We start from the raw sequence: 16478 nt of genomic DNA, 5'->3' as shown, positions 1-16478 counted from the left end.
TTAGTGACAAACAAGGACGCTCCAAACATGATGTTTGTTTATTTTCCTGTGTGTGCTCAGTAGTACTGAGTAAACACACTGTCCCTTAGCATCCTTGAAAGTCTCTAAAAGTAAACTCTGTTGTTATTTTGCATGACTGCCTTCCTAACTATCAATATTTTCCCCCTAAATGAGTGTGGTATAGATAAATATGCTTATTTATACAATGCTTTATATAATGGCAAATATACTTTTATCTTTACTTGGAAAACTATGCAGATGTAATGAATACGTGCAAGTGATGAACACCATTTATCACAGAACTTGTCTTGACTTTCTCTAAACCCTAATTACTGATTAATTTATTTTCTGCAGTTTGTTCACTGGATTGTCTTGATTGTCTTGGTTCATGTACAAATATAACACATTCATTACTATGATGAATAACTTGGTAACTTATTAAAAACTTATTTTTGTCTAGAGGATATTAAAATTCAGAAAATACTGCAAACCATTAGTCATTGTAACAAGCTCTAAATATGATTACAAAATCCATTTTGCAAGTGTTATCTATTGATTTATACTAGAAATCAGTGATAACTATACTATCAGGAGTCAACCAGTGATTATCAAACCTATGACTGTTCTAACACTATTTAAAATTATAACCACACAGGAAAAGAGCAGATTGTGGCTATTTCGATTAGGTGAAGGAATTATTTATTTGGATTGGTCTAGTACTATGTGTTTGGGTTGTTTCTTGGAGTTCAAATTCTAGATAAATGTACTGTGCATAAAACCCTAATGACTCAGTGTGAGAATTTGTAACACTGTTCCTGTGATATTGGCACTCTGTGGATCAATAATGAAAGCATTAGATTTGGGTTACGTTCCAGAGTTTGAAGGGAGTGCAGGCCCTAATGTGAGATGGAAAGCTTCTAAGTTGACAGTATTGAAAACATAATATAAAGAATTAATTGTATTATAATTCATAGGTTTTGCAGCAACAGTTGACAACTGTTCAATTGTCTACTTTTTTTCTGTTGATACCTGACCTATTAAAACTTTTAGAATACCTAGGAGAGAAAAACAAACGTTAAGTTTGTATAAATAATAGATTTAGACCCTGGGAGCTATATAGAATATTCATGAACTGTGTTTATATTCATGCAGCTCCTCTAACACTTTAAATTAACATGTTGTGAATAGAAGATATGGATGTACAAATTTTCTATTTTTTAATCTTTTGTGGGGACCTAAAGGAAGGTAGGGTGTTATTGTTTACTTTTTCAGAAAACATTTAATCTAACTGCTTGATGATTATTTAAATGTATGTGTGCATGTGTGTGAGTGTGTGTGTGTGTGTGTGAAGTTTATCCATTCATTCTATAAGCAGGGATTGACCACCTCATTCTCTTCAGGGCAATTTGCTTGGTGCTGCAGTTATTCTTGAAGTTCCTTTTCATGGAGAGTTGGGTGTTGTCTTTGAATTTGTAGCAACCAATTAAGATAAAAGCATGAGTATAAAGAGGGTCTTAAAGCAGAGAGAGCTTCAGATCTCACAACCAAAAGGTGTACTCTTTCCTTAAAAATCTTATAAATCATATAAAAATTTACTCTTCTTTAGTTGCTTATCTCTTAAATACCTAAGTATTCTTGTTCAGTGTAATGTTTAAATATGGTCAGCAAACAAACTTTGAACAAACTTATCTTGAATTTATGGAGGATTGAAGAGATAAATCTTTGAGCTATTGAGACTTGGTATTAGACAATTGAACAATTAGACAATTAGACAATTCTTTTGCATTTTCTTTCAAGAAGCATTCATTATTTCTATTAGTAACTGGAAAAATACCCCAAGTAGCATTGTGTTGAGGATTCCACTTCTAAAGCGATTTCAGAAACTGTGTGAATCATAGAGGATTTTCAAGTGCAGTAATGAGGATATTAGCAAGCTTGGTTGACTTGTGTTGGCAAAATAAAAGTGGTTCATAAGTAACATTAATTGGTTTTAAATGAGAAACTAACAAATTGGCCTGAGCCTGGAAAAAGAAATGATGGCTAAAATATTAAAATTAGACTTAAAATAGTTTCAGAGTTAATGACTAGACAGTAATCTCCTCTAGAAAATTCATTTTCATTAGGAGTTTAATTTACATCATTTTGCATCATGAATTATTTAAACATTAAGGGGAAGTGACAAGTAGCAGTTATAAGACAAATACAGAGCTGCAAGAAAACAGCTTGTCTTGTTATTGACAACATATTGATTCATAACACTAAATGTGGTGATGTGTCATTTCAATTTGAATAGGCCACTTTACCTCTTGCATTGTCGAACTGAAGCAGCATTACCTAAAAGTGTGTCCTTCTTCTAGGTTAAGGAGGTTAAAAGTTAAAGGTTAAGGTTAACTTAAAAGCATCATCTGCCTAGCTGCTTGACTTGAAACTGATCAATTTAATGAAAATCTGTTTTACAGATGTCGTTTTAATGTATTTGGCAGGATTTAGGCAGCTTTAACATTAGATGTATGCTAGTAAAAATTATATCTTTATTTGACCAGAACAACACCTTTCCTTTTATGTTTAAGGTAGAAGGCTTGTGGGTTATGGTATTTTGGCAAAGAACCCAGAGGCAGAATGTGTTGATGATCTTTCCATATGGACTCAAAAAAAGAATACCTTTATGCCTATTGCTAATGATGACTGCAAAAACAAACAAAGCTATATTCATTTTTGGCAGCATTATTTTCCTTAGAAATTTTTTAAAAGCAATTTTGTTACTGTTAAGAAAATCTTACTCATGTCTTCAAGTGAGATTCTCTGAAGTGTTAAGCACTATTAAATTTGGACTTTTCCTCCAGAAATTTGATTGATGAAACAAAATTGCTCTAGGAAAATAAAACAATAAAATGAAACTGAAGATTGCTCATAATCTTTACTTTTAATGTTCAAATATGTATTCAAAGTGAGATTAATAAATACAAAATATGTAGCTAGCTACAATCAATCTTGCAAGGTGAGTGTATGTGTGTGTGTATAAAATAGTGATTTTTCAGCTAACCCATTTATTTGATTTAATTATATTCTTGTAATTTCATATGTTTCTATTCTTTACAAATTTTAGTCAACTGATAAAATAATTGGTTCTCAATAAATATTTGTAGAATGAGTGATAGATTAACAAATAAACTAAGGAACAAATTAAAGAAACTCCTTTACTTCCAGACTTTATTTTTTAAAAATGCAATGTAATTTTGTCTACCCCTTAAATTATTTCCAACTTTTTCTAAAGAGTCTAGTAAAAAGATATAATGAAAACCACAGAGCACTACATGTTCAAATTGAGGAAGAACAAATGAAACTGGCAATATTTCGGATTTACAGTTTAGTTTGTTCTTGGCTCAGTATGGCCAAGACTTTTCTGGCCAGCTGATTGGTCTAACCACCATTTGGTACAGGACACAGAAATACTCTTGCATCTGTACTTCGGCTGCTCTTTTAATATTATATGTATTTATAAGTGAGGTGTTCACAGCTTTGCTTGTTCAAAGTCAAAGCCTTAATTATACTACCTTTTTTTTCCTTCCTGCATCTGCTATTAGTGAAGCAGAGTAGTCTGTCTGAATTCCATAATGCCTTTTTCATATTTGGATTTCAAATTGACTGAAAGCAGTGAACAAATTGCCGGTCTCCATGGTGAGCAAAGGAACACACTTGGGATTTAGTCCTAGGTAACTTTTAGTGTAACATTCCCCCATGGAGCATTTTTTGGGTTTTTCTCATTATCCATGTTATGGATTAAGGAATCCTGGTTAAAAACTAAAATCAAGGTGTTGGGGAGGCCCACAGAGGAGAATGCAAGGAGGCATATTGGGAACAGTATGTGTAAAGAAAATTTAAAAAATGGAATAATTAGGTTCACCTACCTTTCTGTGCCTTTTTTTTTTTTTTCTTAGTAGGAAATAATAGCCCGATCAGTTTGGAATTAACGAAGAGCCACAGGTATTTTCATTTCAATAGGCCTGAGTCCAACTTTGCAATTTAAAATCAAATATACCAGATATGTACCATTTCAATTATTGAACTGTCATTGTCCCGGTGTGATGGTAAAGGAGGTCAGGAGATTGTGTGGAACACATTTACATAAAAGTCATTGTGTGAAAAGAAATTGGAATATGTGTGTGTATCTAAGAAACCAAAACAAGTTTTTCTTAATCTTATTCTAGTCATTTGTTTAGATGAAGAAAGCTGTTTTCAGAGATAAACAAAAAGTTATTCTTTTCTGTTACTAAACATTAACCTGAATATGGAAATTTTTGCACTTTTGTATGAGTTTCAGATTTATGTTCATTTCAAGGTTGAAATGCAGTGTGAAATTTAATTCCAGTTGCAGGATTTGTTTTGAAAAAAACTAATCACAATTCAAATTATTCTATTGTATTCTCATATAAATAGACAGGGCAGAGACTGAAAAAAACAGTTTCTGTAGTAGAATAGGACATACTTGCATAATGCTTATAACTATTAAATACATGTATTAAATAAAGAGGAGTTGGTTTGCTAATAGCAACTAATAAATCACTGGTGTTTTCAGAACAATGCAATTGGCCAGCCGTATCAACTACATCTACTTCTGTTTTTAAGCTTGACCTTTGCTGAAGCACAGCTATGTGTTATAACATGGCTACTTCAGCACAAATATGGACTTTCTCACTGCATTCACATGTCTGGTAATATATTACATTGTGAGCTGAGAACCTTCTTTGTACCGTACCAGAAAAGAAAAATGACCAAAAATCTGTCAATCGAAGGACAGAGAGATAGATAGAAAGATAGATAGATAGATAGATAGATAGATAGATAGATAGATAGATAGATAGATAGATATCAATCCCTAGGAAGATTGACTTAGACCAGGCATTAGCAACTTACTACATCCATGTCAAGATAGATAAAATGACTTTTATTGTGTGAGATTGTTATCAAGCCCAGACAAAATTTAAAGAAAGCGAAGTGTGTCATTAGAACCCTCCTACTCTATTTTCTGTGTGTCTTTTCTTAACCAATGCCACCGTCTGCCTACACATCAGGAATATACTGTTATGCTCTTTTCTGTTTTCCTGAAGTCCTTACTACTTTACCCCACCTAGGTCTTCTCTTCATGGAAATATTCCATGTTGCAAGATTACCTAATTCCCCACAGAAAACTAGCATTCCTTTAATTAAGGGGAATGAAGCCTTTTTATAAAAGCAGAGTCGTGCATCCAAAGGTGCAATTGACTTAGAAGTCTTTTTCAGCATGCATTTTTTAAAAAGGAACTGCCTGAACTGGAGGAATTTCTAATGTTTGTGTGGAATGGAGTGATTATGTCAGGGACTGGGATTAGGGAGGGCAGTGGCCCTCCTTAAGAGCTTTCTTCATTTACTGCTGAACACACACACACACACCACCACCACCACCACCACCACCAACAACAACGCACCACACCTCAGAAACAGAGTCAACAATTTGGCACCCCCATTCATGTCAACTCATACTTTATGATTCACATTGCATTTTTTGTGTAACTTGTGTTCATTCTATTTTATGTGAAGTGCAGGTATGATTTAATCAAAAGTGCTAAGTTGCTCATTTGTCACCCACCCTGAGGTCCTTTAGGTAATGCAGACAAAGGTGTTCTCTCATAATTAATGTGCTCTCCCTGTGTGTTTCTGTGGCTTAAATGTAATAGTCCCCATCATTGGAGCTTGTTTAAAATTGCTGAAATGTTCAAGTGGGTGCTGGGATGCCATGCCATAATGCAGTCAAAGTCATGTGTTAAGCAGGCCTCACACTGCTGAAAGGGTCTTGGCCCTGGGTGGAGTGAGGAGGAGCTGGCGTGTGTATAATGACCGTGGTTCTGCTTCCAGAACATCTGGCCTTCCTGAGCTTTGCTGGAAATGTTTTTACGAAGTTTGCCTTGAGTCTGAATCTCTGCTCAGGTTGAGTTCAATTAGATGTGAAGATTTGTTCATTATTCAGATAATTCAAGCCTTAAAAGGTGCTTTCTTCTTGCCCCCCAAATTATCAGCCTATTCCGGGAGAGTGTATAGGAGGATTTGATTTGTTCGAAAAGTGAAGGACAGGCATGAAGGCACAGCCACCAATAACCATGAGGAAACACCTTCACAGATTCTATAACCTAAGAGGATGGCAATTAATATAACAGGCACAAAGGCCACCATTCTGTTTGTAGAATACAAAAACAATATCTCAATTTTTACTTCTGGTAAATATAGAAGCACTTATTGAACACTTGCTATGTGAAAGGTTTTGAAGTGTCTGGTATGGTGTCTGTGTCCCGTTGACGTGATGGAATATAAGCCACCTTTCTAAGTGCTGCTCAGAGACAAAGAGTTTTCTAAGGTGATACTTCCTAACTCATTCTGCTCACCAATATAATGGGTTAGATTTGGTAATTAGATGTCGGGGACATTAAAGTTGTTCAGAGTTAAATCTATGGACCTAGTTATCAAAATTTTCCATGCATTTTTTTTCAGCAATGTTTAGTCAAAGGGCTGCCTGTGAGTGGTCTTTTGAGTCACCAGTAGATGTAGTATAATGTCACTTCTGTATCTTGGCTTATTTTTATTGCCCTATTGCATAGCAAGACTTCATTGATCAGTTTTAGACAAGGATTATAGTGGGAACTTGAGGGCAGGATAGAGCTTTTCTACTAGTTGGGACATGTATGTAGTTTTCAAACATGAGGATGATGCTACTAGTGCATCTCCTAGAATATGAAGAAGAAAACTACATAATAAAGAATGCAGGCCAGGCGCGGTGGCTCACGACTGTAATCCCAGCACTTTGAGAGGCTGAGACAGTTGGATCATGAGGTCAGGAGTTTGAGACCAGCCTGTCCAGCATGATGAAACCCTGACTCTACTAAAAATACAAAACTTAACCAGGCATGGTGGTGCACGCTTTTAGTCCCAGCTACTCGGGAGCCTGAGGCAGGAGAATTGCTTGAACCTGGGAGGCAGAGGTTTCAGTGAGCCGAGACCGTACCACTGCACTCCAGCCTCAGTAACAGAACAAGACTTCATCACAAAAAAAAAAAAAAAAAAAAAAAAAAAGAATGCAAAATGTGTCTAATTACAACTACCATCCACCCCTTTAAATAACCAGGATAAAAATGTAGTATAACTTTTGGGAAACCTCTGTAAATTCAACCTACAATAAGGTCAATGAGAGTGCTGCTTAAAGATACATTATTGTAATGACCAGTTACAGTGTTATTATCACAGATAACGGTTGTTGTTATGACCGCATTTTATTTCACTTTGTTTTACATCATTTTATTAACATTTTATTTTCCTTATCTTTAAGGAAATTTTGTAATCTTGGACTTACATATATTAAATATGCATATGTAAATATAAAAGTGTATGGAGACCACATTCTTTTGACTTAGAATTTCCTACAGACTTTATTTCACTGGAAGTACTAGCATAAAATATACATTTCTCCTGTTGCTTAAAGAGTTAGTGTTAGGACTCTGTCCATCAAGCAGTTTTTAAGGAGTAGTGCAGAGAAAGGTTATGATTGAAGAACTATTTGTTCCTCTATATCTGCTAATAAAATTATTGGAATACAGGGCTGAGTGTGGGAAGAAATGATCTATTGATAAATCCAACTGTAACAGTGGACTCCAGTTTGGGAGGAAAGCTTTTAAAGCTTTAAAATAATGATTTGTAGTCTATGATTACATGTCCTGTTGCAAGAAGAGCCTCATTTATCGATACAGTTGGCAATTTACTGTCTATATATAATTTATGGGCTATTCAGAGGAATTTTCCAAAAAAATCCCTCTTGATGCCAGATAATCTGTCAACAGTGAAACCATATTGATAATTGACTTACCTATTTTTTCCCTTTTACAATGGCATTATCTTTTTGGAGAGAAGATACAGTGACAATAATCATGTAAGTTAAATTCTTTATGTACATTATTTCACATACTTTTCATAACAGCTATATGCTATTATTATATTCTGACATATGAGGAAACAGATTCAGAGAAAAGCACCTTGCTTGAGTCCTTATAGATAGTAAGAGGCTGAGCTGGAATTCTAACCTTGGCCTCTTTTCAGCTCATGCCCCTAGCCCAGATTAAAAAGGTTTTTTAATTAAGAAAACTTCTATATTTGAGGATAGGAAGAACAGGTTGTGGGAAAGTAGCCCACTTTCACTTCTTCAAGCTAGCAGATTTTCTTAAAGGCATTGCCAATGCAATAAGAGCGGGCTGGTAGGTTTATGCACGTGAATGCTGTCTACTGAGATGATGAACTTAAACCCACTGGGTCACCGATAAACAGGAAGGGGAAACTGTTGTTAAAATTATTAGCTGCTGTGTGTCCTGCGATGATAGAGATTTTTCACTTTTAAAGTCTTCCTTTTACTGGCATGTTTGGGTATTTGGTATATTAAATAGAAAGGACTAATAGAATATTTATCACTTCTAGTGCCTGAGCTCTCAGTGCTTGCAAGTTAAGCACCTTTGGAAGCTGCATTAATTCATTCAGGTCATCAGGGTACCTCAGCAGTAATGTACTAAATGGTACCCTGCTGACCTGAAAGAGGGAATGTGCCTCCCTAAGCATTTAACTTACTACACAAGAACAACTAAAGCACAACCTACTCACTGCCTAGAACCTGAGTCTCTTTCTCCTTTTCCTGGTTTCCTTACCACTACTGGAGGAAGTTGTATTCACTTGCTACTTCTTAGGATTTAAAAAAAAATCATCTTGTTTTGAATTATTATTATTATTATCTTAATTTTATCTTTTACGTCTTGCTTTGATCCATTTTAGTTACAAGACTTGAGGGATTCTCTCTCTATCATATGTTGATAATACACTCCTTTCCTCTCTCCTCCTGAAAATTCTGCTAATGATTTCAATGTAAAGCCCAAAGTCTTGACAGAACTATTTAGATTAACTGGACTTAGAGATGCTTGGAGAAATCTCACCTCCCTGAATCTGGCTACCTGATCTTGCAGAAAATTGTCAGCCACTGACATTGCTGCAGTTGACTACATCTATTAAGGAAATGTTCATTTACTGGAAAGTAAGAATAGTCGTAGCTTGGCATCACAGAATCGTTAACTGCATGGAAACTTCCAATAACTACGGCTGGTGTGTGTAAAACATGTCAGGATTTTTTTTTTTTTTTTTTTTTTTTTTTTTTTTTTTTTTTTTTTTTTTTTTTTGAGATACGGTCTTGCTCTGTCACCCAGGCTAGAGTTCGGCGGCATGATCACTGCTCACTGCAGCCTTGACCTCCTGAGCTCAGGTGATTCCCCTACCTCAGACTCCCAAGTAGGTAAGATTATAGGCAGGTGCCACCACCCTGGGCTAAATTTTGTGGTTTTTGAGAAACGAGGTTTCGCCATGTTGCCCAGGCAGGTCTCGAACTCCTGGGCTCAAGCAATCCGCCCCCCTCAGCCTCCCCTAGTACTGGGATCACAGGCATGTGCCACTGCATCCAGCCTGTGAGAATATTTTGATAACTGTAGTGTGCAGTATTTTTAAAGACTTAAAATATTTCTGACTATTCGTGTGGCAGGCCTGAGAATAGCACTAGCATATATCTTTAGGGTCTAAAATCATTCATTGTTCAATTGCGAAAAATCAGGTAGCAAGTCTAATTGCCGACACCTCTGAAGGAGAGTCAATTTATAAGACATCTCCTTTCAACTCAACATATATTCGGCACTTACTACTGAGTAACAGTGTAGGCGATATCAGTAATGGAGAAGGAGGAAAATAATTTTTAAACCAAATAGTGTTTATTTTTGGAAAAGACTGACATGCTAAACTGGGAATTATATAAAACCAGAATTTGCCTTTTAGAATTTATTTTATTTAATGAATTTACATCACACGATAAAGGAAGAAAATTCTCTCTTGTTTACTCTGTGAAGCCAAATATCACTATTTTTTAAACAGAAGCCCTGTGATATCTTTTGAGAAGTAATGTGTCTAAAGGCAAATTCTGGTGTATTATTTTTTGGTTTTTGATTTTTATTAGAAAATTAGGTAATTCAAAAAACCCACACATTTGGATGGAATAGAAGTACCAAATTTTTCCATGATGAGTATTTCCTGAGAAGATATTCCCTAGTTTCATAACTGAATTCCTCAAAAATAGGTGCAAGGGGAATTTACAAATAACTTTTTTTTCAGAGGAAAATAGTCTTGGCTCTCTTAATTCTGTAAATATTAGAAAAACTAAAATGAGATTTTTGAAGAGCTGTTTAATTTTTAGAGCATCAATTCTTAACATGAAAACAGAGGTACTCTCTTTAAATCACAAAATGAGACAAGCTCTTCCTGATTATCCTATTGCTCACTTTTTTTCTACATTTCCTTAGACGTATGCTTTAAATGTCTGGTATAATGTTTAGTGGTAAGTTTCTGTTCCGTGTACCGGGTCATTCAATTATGGCTACTCCCTTAATTATAGCAGCTTGAAAATTTCTTGGCAAATCATTGATTAAGAAGAAGTACATTGAAATTGATTACACACAAACGCACACACTTTTCCAAAAAGTGAACAATTTAATTCTTTCAATGAATGTAGAACATGAATCTATTCAGATCTCTTGTGTTAAGTGATAAAAAAAAAAAGGCCAAATGCCAGTACCTCAATGATGTTTTCCATATATATCCAAGGAGACCGATTGTATTTTTTTTTTGTCCAAACTTCCTTGGAATGAATTGTGTGTGTGTGTGTGTGTGTGTGTGTGTGTGTGTGTGTGTGTAAGAGAGAGGGAGAGAGAGAAGAATGAGAATAGAATATATAAAAATGTATTAAAATTGATGAAGATTACGGGTTAATCATTAATGCCCTGTATTTTGTTTTAAAGTAGATCACAGAAATCTCTTCCTGCCCATTGTAAGTGTGCTCAGTTCCTAGAGATAATAAACCTTTGATGATGTTGTGCAAGACTCGTCAAGAAGCACTGAAATCAGTTTTGTATGTACACATGACTAATCAAAGGATCAGAGAACAGGATATGATTTGCTAAAAGTGATAGCTTCTCCAAAAAGCAAATAGCCTTGCTAACTGTGAGAGCACAGTGAGCCTGTGTTTTTTTCTTTTTTTTTTTTCCTACAAAAGGCAGGTCCTACTCCCAACTTTGGAGTAGATATGCTTTGCAAAGGCTTTAGCACTAAGTATTTTTAAAACATATTTTAAAAGTAAAGTGCTTCTGAAATTAATATCTACCTAATTAACACTCTGCTCTTTTATTTGGTCTTAAAGGCATAATAGATACCACAAGATTCTTAGACTTAGAGACATCCTTGAAATTCAGAGTATTAGGTAACCCAAACAAGTATCTTCTTAAACAGACCAACTGTCAGATGTCCATAGTGGGGAAATGATAAAATAAGACAGCAATCCCAATATTGAAGTTTGCAGTTCTATAGGAAAATGTGACTGAAAGTTTTAAGAAAGCAGTTCTGCATTAGAAAGAGAAAGGACTGAAGTGATACGCTACAAAATCTACCATGTTGACAGTGCAGTGAATCTTGAGACCATTGTCTTCTGCTTTTATCTCCACTTCATATTTTATTTGCAACAACTCTATTGAGATATAATTCATATGCCATTCAACTAATCCATTTAAAGGATACAATTCAATGATTTTTATAATTTCTACAGAATTATGCAACCATCACCACAATTGATTTTAGAATATTTTCATCATCCCAAGAAGAAATCCTGTACTGTTTTAGCTTCCCACCCTTATCCCCAATCCTCCCTCCCCCGGCCCTAGGCAATCACTAATTGCTTTCCGTCTCTATAGATTTGCCTGTTCTGGCCATTTCATATAGATGGAATCATAGTATATGGGGTCCTTTGTGACTAGCTTCTTTCACTTAGCATAATGTTTTTAAGGTTCATCTGTGCGGTAGCATGTATCAGCACTTCATTTCTTTTAATTACCAAATTTCCATTGCATAGGTATAGTACATTTTATTTATACTCCATCAATTGTTGGATATTTGTGTCATTTCCACTTGTTGTCTATTATGGGAAATGATGCTATGAACATTCGTATACAAGGTTTTGTGTGGACGTATGCTTTCTTTTCTCTTGGGGTATATACCTAGCAGTGAAACAGCTGGATTGACAGTCAATAATATTAACTAGATTCACATTACTGTCATCTGCTCTTAATTTTTGCCTGGTTTGTTCCTTTTCCCCTGTCCTTTAAAGAATACTTCACATTTTTATCATTCTCTCAATGTCTCTTATCCATCTTCTGTTCTTCTCTGGCTGACTAGCTCAGTTAAGAAAATTGATAGTAGCGTATGTTGAGCACTTATCTGGTGTCATGATAATATCCTAAGTTCTTTAAACATATATAGTTATTTAATTCTCACAGCAATCCTATTAGATTAGCTACTATTATTATGCCCATTTTGAAGATGAGAAAACTAAAGCAATGAAATCTTAATTTATACAAGGTCACATAGCTAGTAGTAACAGTGATAGCTGAGTCAGGACTTGAACTCAGACTGTCTGGTTCCAGCACCCACGCTGTTAAATAGGACACCTTATTACAGTGAAGATATTGCCTCGAGAGGGGATACCTGGAAGGGAAGGCCCTGTTTGAGGCAGAGGAGATGGGAATACAGGTGCAACTGTAATAGTTGGTCTTTGAGGAGGACATATATCCCCTGAGGCAGGAAGAAAAGAATGAATGATGAGAAAGGTAAAGATTTAGAATCTTTTGAAGGAGGAGAAGTGAGGGCTGGCAAATTAGAAAAATCACTCATAACAGTATATAGGCTTTAGTTCTTTATAAAGTCTGAATGTGAATCATTTATTTGATTCATACTATGTTCTTTGAAAAACACCTACAAATTGTATTCGCCGTATTTGTAGGAATGAAAAAATTGGTACATTTATGACAGCTTAAATCAACTGAAGTACATTTTGTTTGATGTTCTAGTAACACAGAGAGGCTTATTTATCCTCATTGATTAAAAACACCCTGTTCTGGGCCCCAAGGCAAATGAGACAGACACAAAGGGAAAAACTGGAGAGCTGCTTCCTGTCCTCAAGAAGTTCACCAGTTTTAAGAAGCAAATACCTTGTACTTTTTCTCTGTGCTTTATTTTTTCTTATAAGTTGTCCTTGTTCACAGCTTTCCTGAATTCCAGAAGTTTCTGAGAACATTTTTAGTGCTTTATATAACACATTTTTGTAGTGTTTAATTCTTTGTATCATTTAGAGAATTAATATTTAGATTTCTTGTGGTATTTGGGGAAAAATTAGATTTCTGCTTTGTAGAAATTTGATAGAGTATCTCTGTGTTTCCATACCAGTAAAGATGTTGTCACATTGTTGAAAAATAATGTACAGTAACAGTATAATTGGAGTCTTCTCTCTCTTTCGCCACCACCTCTCCACCTATGTGATGTTTGTGACTATATGTATGACTTTTATGTTTTCATAATAGTAAGTATATGGATGAACCAAAATATTTCTTGGTACTTTTCTTGCTAACGGACAGGATTTTTTTTCTTTTTATGAGTATAAGAGTATGAATATGCCTCTTTCTCATGTCTGATGTAATAATTGATGTAAAAAGTCTTACTATTTTATATATAGCTATTTCAGGCCTAATCTTATTTGTTTCAAACAGTTACTAATGTTTCTTGAAGTTTTCAGTTTCTGGAGATCTTCATGTGGCTCGTTGACCTGGGTATGATGAGATCAGGCAAGGGCTGCCAGTATTCCTATTGTCAGAACATTATCATTGTGTAACGTTTTCTGTTTTACCATTAAAATGAGTTAAGGGGAAATTATGCAATAAAACATGATAAGCTCCTATACTACATCACACGCTAAAAGGTTCTCGGCATCAGCTTTCTTGAGTCTGTACCATAGTAAAACTGAAAGATGGACTGCCTATTTCAGTATTTATGTCTATGAACACTTGATGAGCTTAATAAGTTTAATGAGGTGAGTATCAATGTTTGATATCCTCCCATTATTAACATACTGGGGATGGAACATGGTGGGAGGAAATAGGGGAATGTCTCAGAGAAAGAGAGTGAAAAATATGCACAAACACCTGCCTATATCTCTCTGTAACTCAAGAAAAGTTTAAAACAAGGTTAGGCATTTTCTGTCTTAAGGTGTCCAACTGACTCACTTTTTATATGTGTGGTTTTTTTTTTTTTTTTTTTTTTTGCAAGCATTTCTGTACCTTAGTTAATATATTAGTAAATGGAGAAAAAACACTCCACTGAGTTCTGTAGATCTTAATTGAGATTCAAAAATAGCTTCGAAAAAAAAAAGGATTCTGAGATGAATCCTTTCCTTATGTGCAGAAAATATTACTCATGTCTTGTCAGTACAGCCACTCTATTGGCGTTGCGTTTTGTACTTGGAGATAACTTCTGCTTTTTTATTATTGGTAAGGCACTTTATTTTTAAATTTCTGTAAGTGTACTTGGTTACACTATTATATCTAGGACTTGTCATTCCTGAAAAGCCATTCTTAACTTTATCTCACCAATTGGCCTTCAATTGAAATTTGCTTTGAAGAGGAATGTAGCCATACTCATCAACTTGAAAAGCAGTGAATATAGCTCACAGAAAATAACCATTTGTGTATTCTTTTATGCTTTAACTTCAATATACATTCTTTCTTAGAAGTTTTCCCACAGAAAAGGAACTGTGTATTACACTTTTAAATACCAGCTTTCAAGTCAGCCAAGTGAGAATTTGCAAATGAGCAGTAGTAAGTGATGCTCACAGCTGAAAAATGAATGTGTAAAGTTTCTGTATCTGGCATTACTTTCCTTTTGCCTTTGGGATGATACAACAATTTTTTTCATCTATAAAATGGGCTCTGAGTTACCATTAGAATTAGAAGATTAGACAGTGTGATCCAGAGGCTTTCAGAGGCCCCTGCCGGCTTCCTCCACCAGCGCCTGCCTCCGCCCCTCCTCTGCCCCCGCCAGATGCTATAGTGCTGGGGATGGGGTCATCCCAGGGCTGCCTCCCTCCAGCCCACTGCCTCCCCTCTGAGGGGCTTCCTTCCCCTCCATAGGGCCAGGCATTTTTCTCTGGATTCAAACAGGCAACAATGACCTTTTATTTTCTGTTTGTCCCCACCTCCCCAACCTTCCACTTCCTGTTCTTCCTACCTTCTTCCTTTTTAACTAAATAATCCCCGCCTCCCTTGGTCATACAGTGAGGCTACAGTGACTGAGGGGAGAATCACTTCCTCTTCACTCTCCCAACCCTGCTCCAACCCCTCAGCGTCCCAGATCCTCATACAGTTGGTTGTAAATTCTCCCAGTAGCTGTTTTACTGTCTACTTTTCAGGATTAAAAAAAAAAAAAATCAAAACTTAAAAAAAAAAAAGAGTTTATAAAGCAAAATGGGGAGGGAGGAAGCAGTGACATATTTTTTTGGTAATTATGCGCTTTTTTTTTAATTTTTAGAACTTGTCTGTTTTTACTGTGGGTCGGCTGTTGATATTTCATCAAGATAAGCATTTCTTTCCTGAGTTCAGGTGATTGAGGAAGAGCCACAAAACAAAACACAACAAAACCAAACCACAGAATCGTTTTTAACCCGACTTTTTATACGATGCCCCAGTTCCCCATAACTGCACACAAGCTTCTGTGTTCAGTTGAATTGTAACTGCTTTTTGTATTTGGAGAGAGTGTGACTATTGAACTTGAAACCTTTAAAAAAAAAAAAAAGAATTAGAAGATTAGCATTCACATAATGCTCTTTGAGATCTAGTCCAAACTTAATCACTTCTGTGGTTCTAAGAGCTGAAATTATGCTGGGCTTCAACTCGTATCTCATCTTAAATTACTGATGTAGTTACATATATCATGTTGCTGGTTTTCCATTGTTTTGTTTAATCCATGAATAATATATGTTTATTTGTTTTTTCTTATAAACAGGAAGTAGAGTAAAAATTATATAGAGAAAAATAACTAAATCTCTCTTAATTTCCTTGCTTTTTTTTTTTTTTTTTTTTTTTTTTTTTTACTTATTTGATTACTCATTTCATTTATTCATTCATTGAGTGCCCATCTCCCAGGCTGTATGCTAGGAAATAAGAATATGGTGTCAAGCAAGATGGACATAGGCTTTGCTCTGGGGGAGTCTGTGGTTTAGTGGAGGAGACAGTAAAGCATTCAACATATAATCACCTATTAAACAAGGAAATGATTACTTATTGTAAATAGGTAATATAATTTGTACTTTTGATGTGGAACATTTGTGTCATCAGTACCTTTCAATTTGTATACATGGAACTCTTCCTCTAATCTTGGGGGAAAGTGAAGAGTTTGAATGGGATCATGTATTGAAGCAGTTAGAAAGGTAGCCAGGGCTGAAATGAATGGACTCTACCTGATATTGGCTATCAGTTATAGAAAACAAAACAAAACAAAAACCCCAA

General features: G+C 35.3%; 1 protein-coding gene across 3 annotated transcripts in view; it reads left to right on the top strand.

Annotated features, from left to right (window-relative positions):
* ZFHX4 (zinc finger homeobox 4) overlaps window positions 1-16478 on the top strand; it is a 187904-nt gene that overhangs the window by 27222 nt on the left and 144204 nt on the right. The window lies entirely within an intron of this gene.

Source organism: Macaca thibetana, chromosome 8 (assembly GCF_024542745.1).
Source record: "Macaca thibetana thibetana isolate TM-01 chromosome 8, ASM2454274v1, whole genome shotgun sequence".
NCBI lineage: Eukaryota > Metazoa > Chordata > Mammalia > Primates > Cercopithecidae > Macaca > Macaca thibetana.
This window is presented reverse-complemented; position numbering and strand designations above follow the sequence as displayed.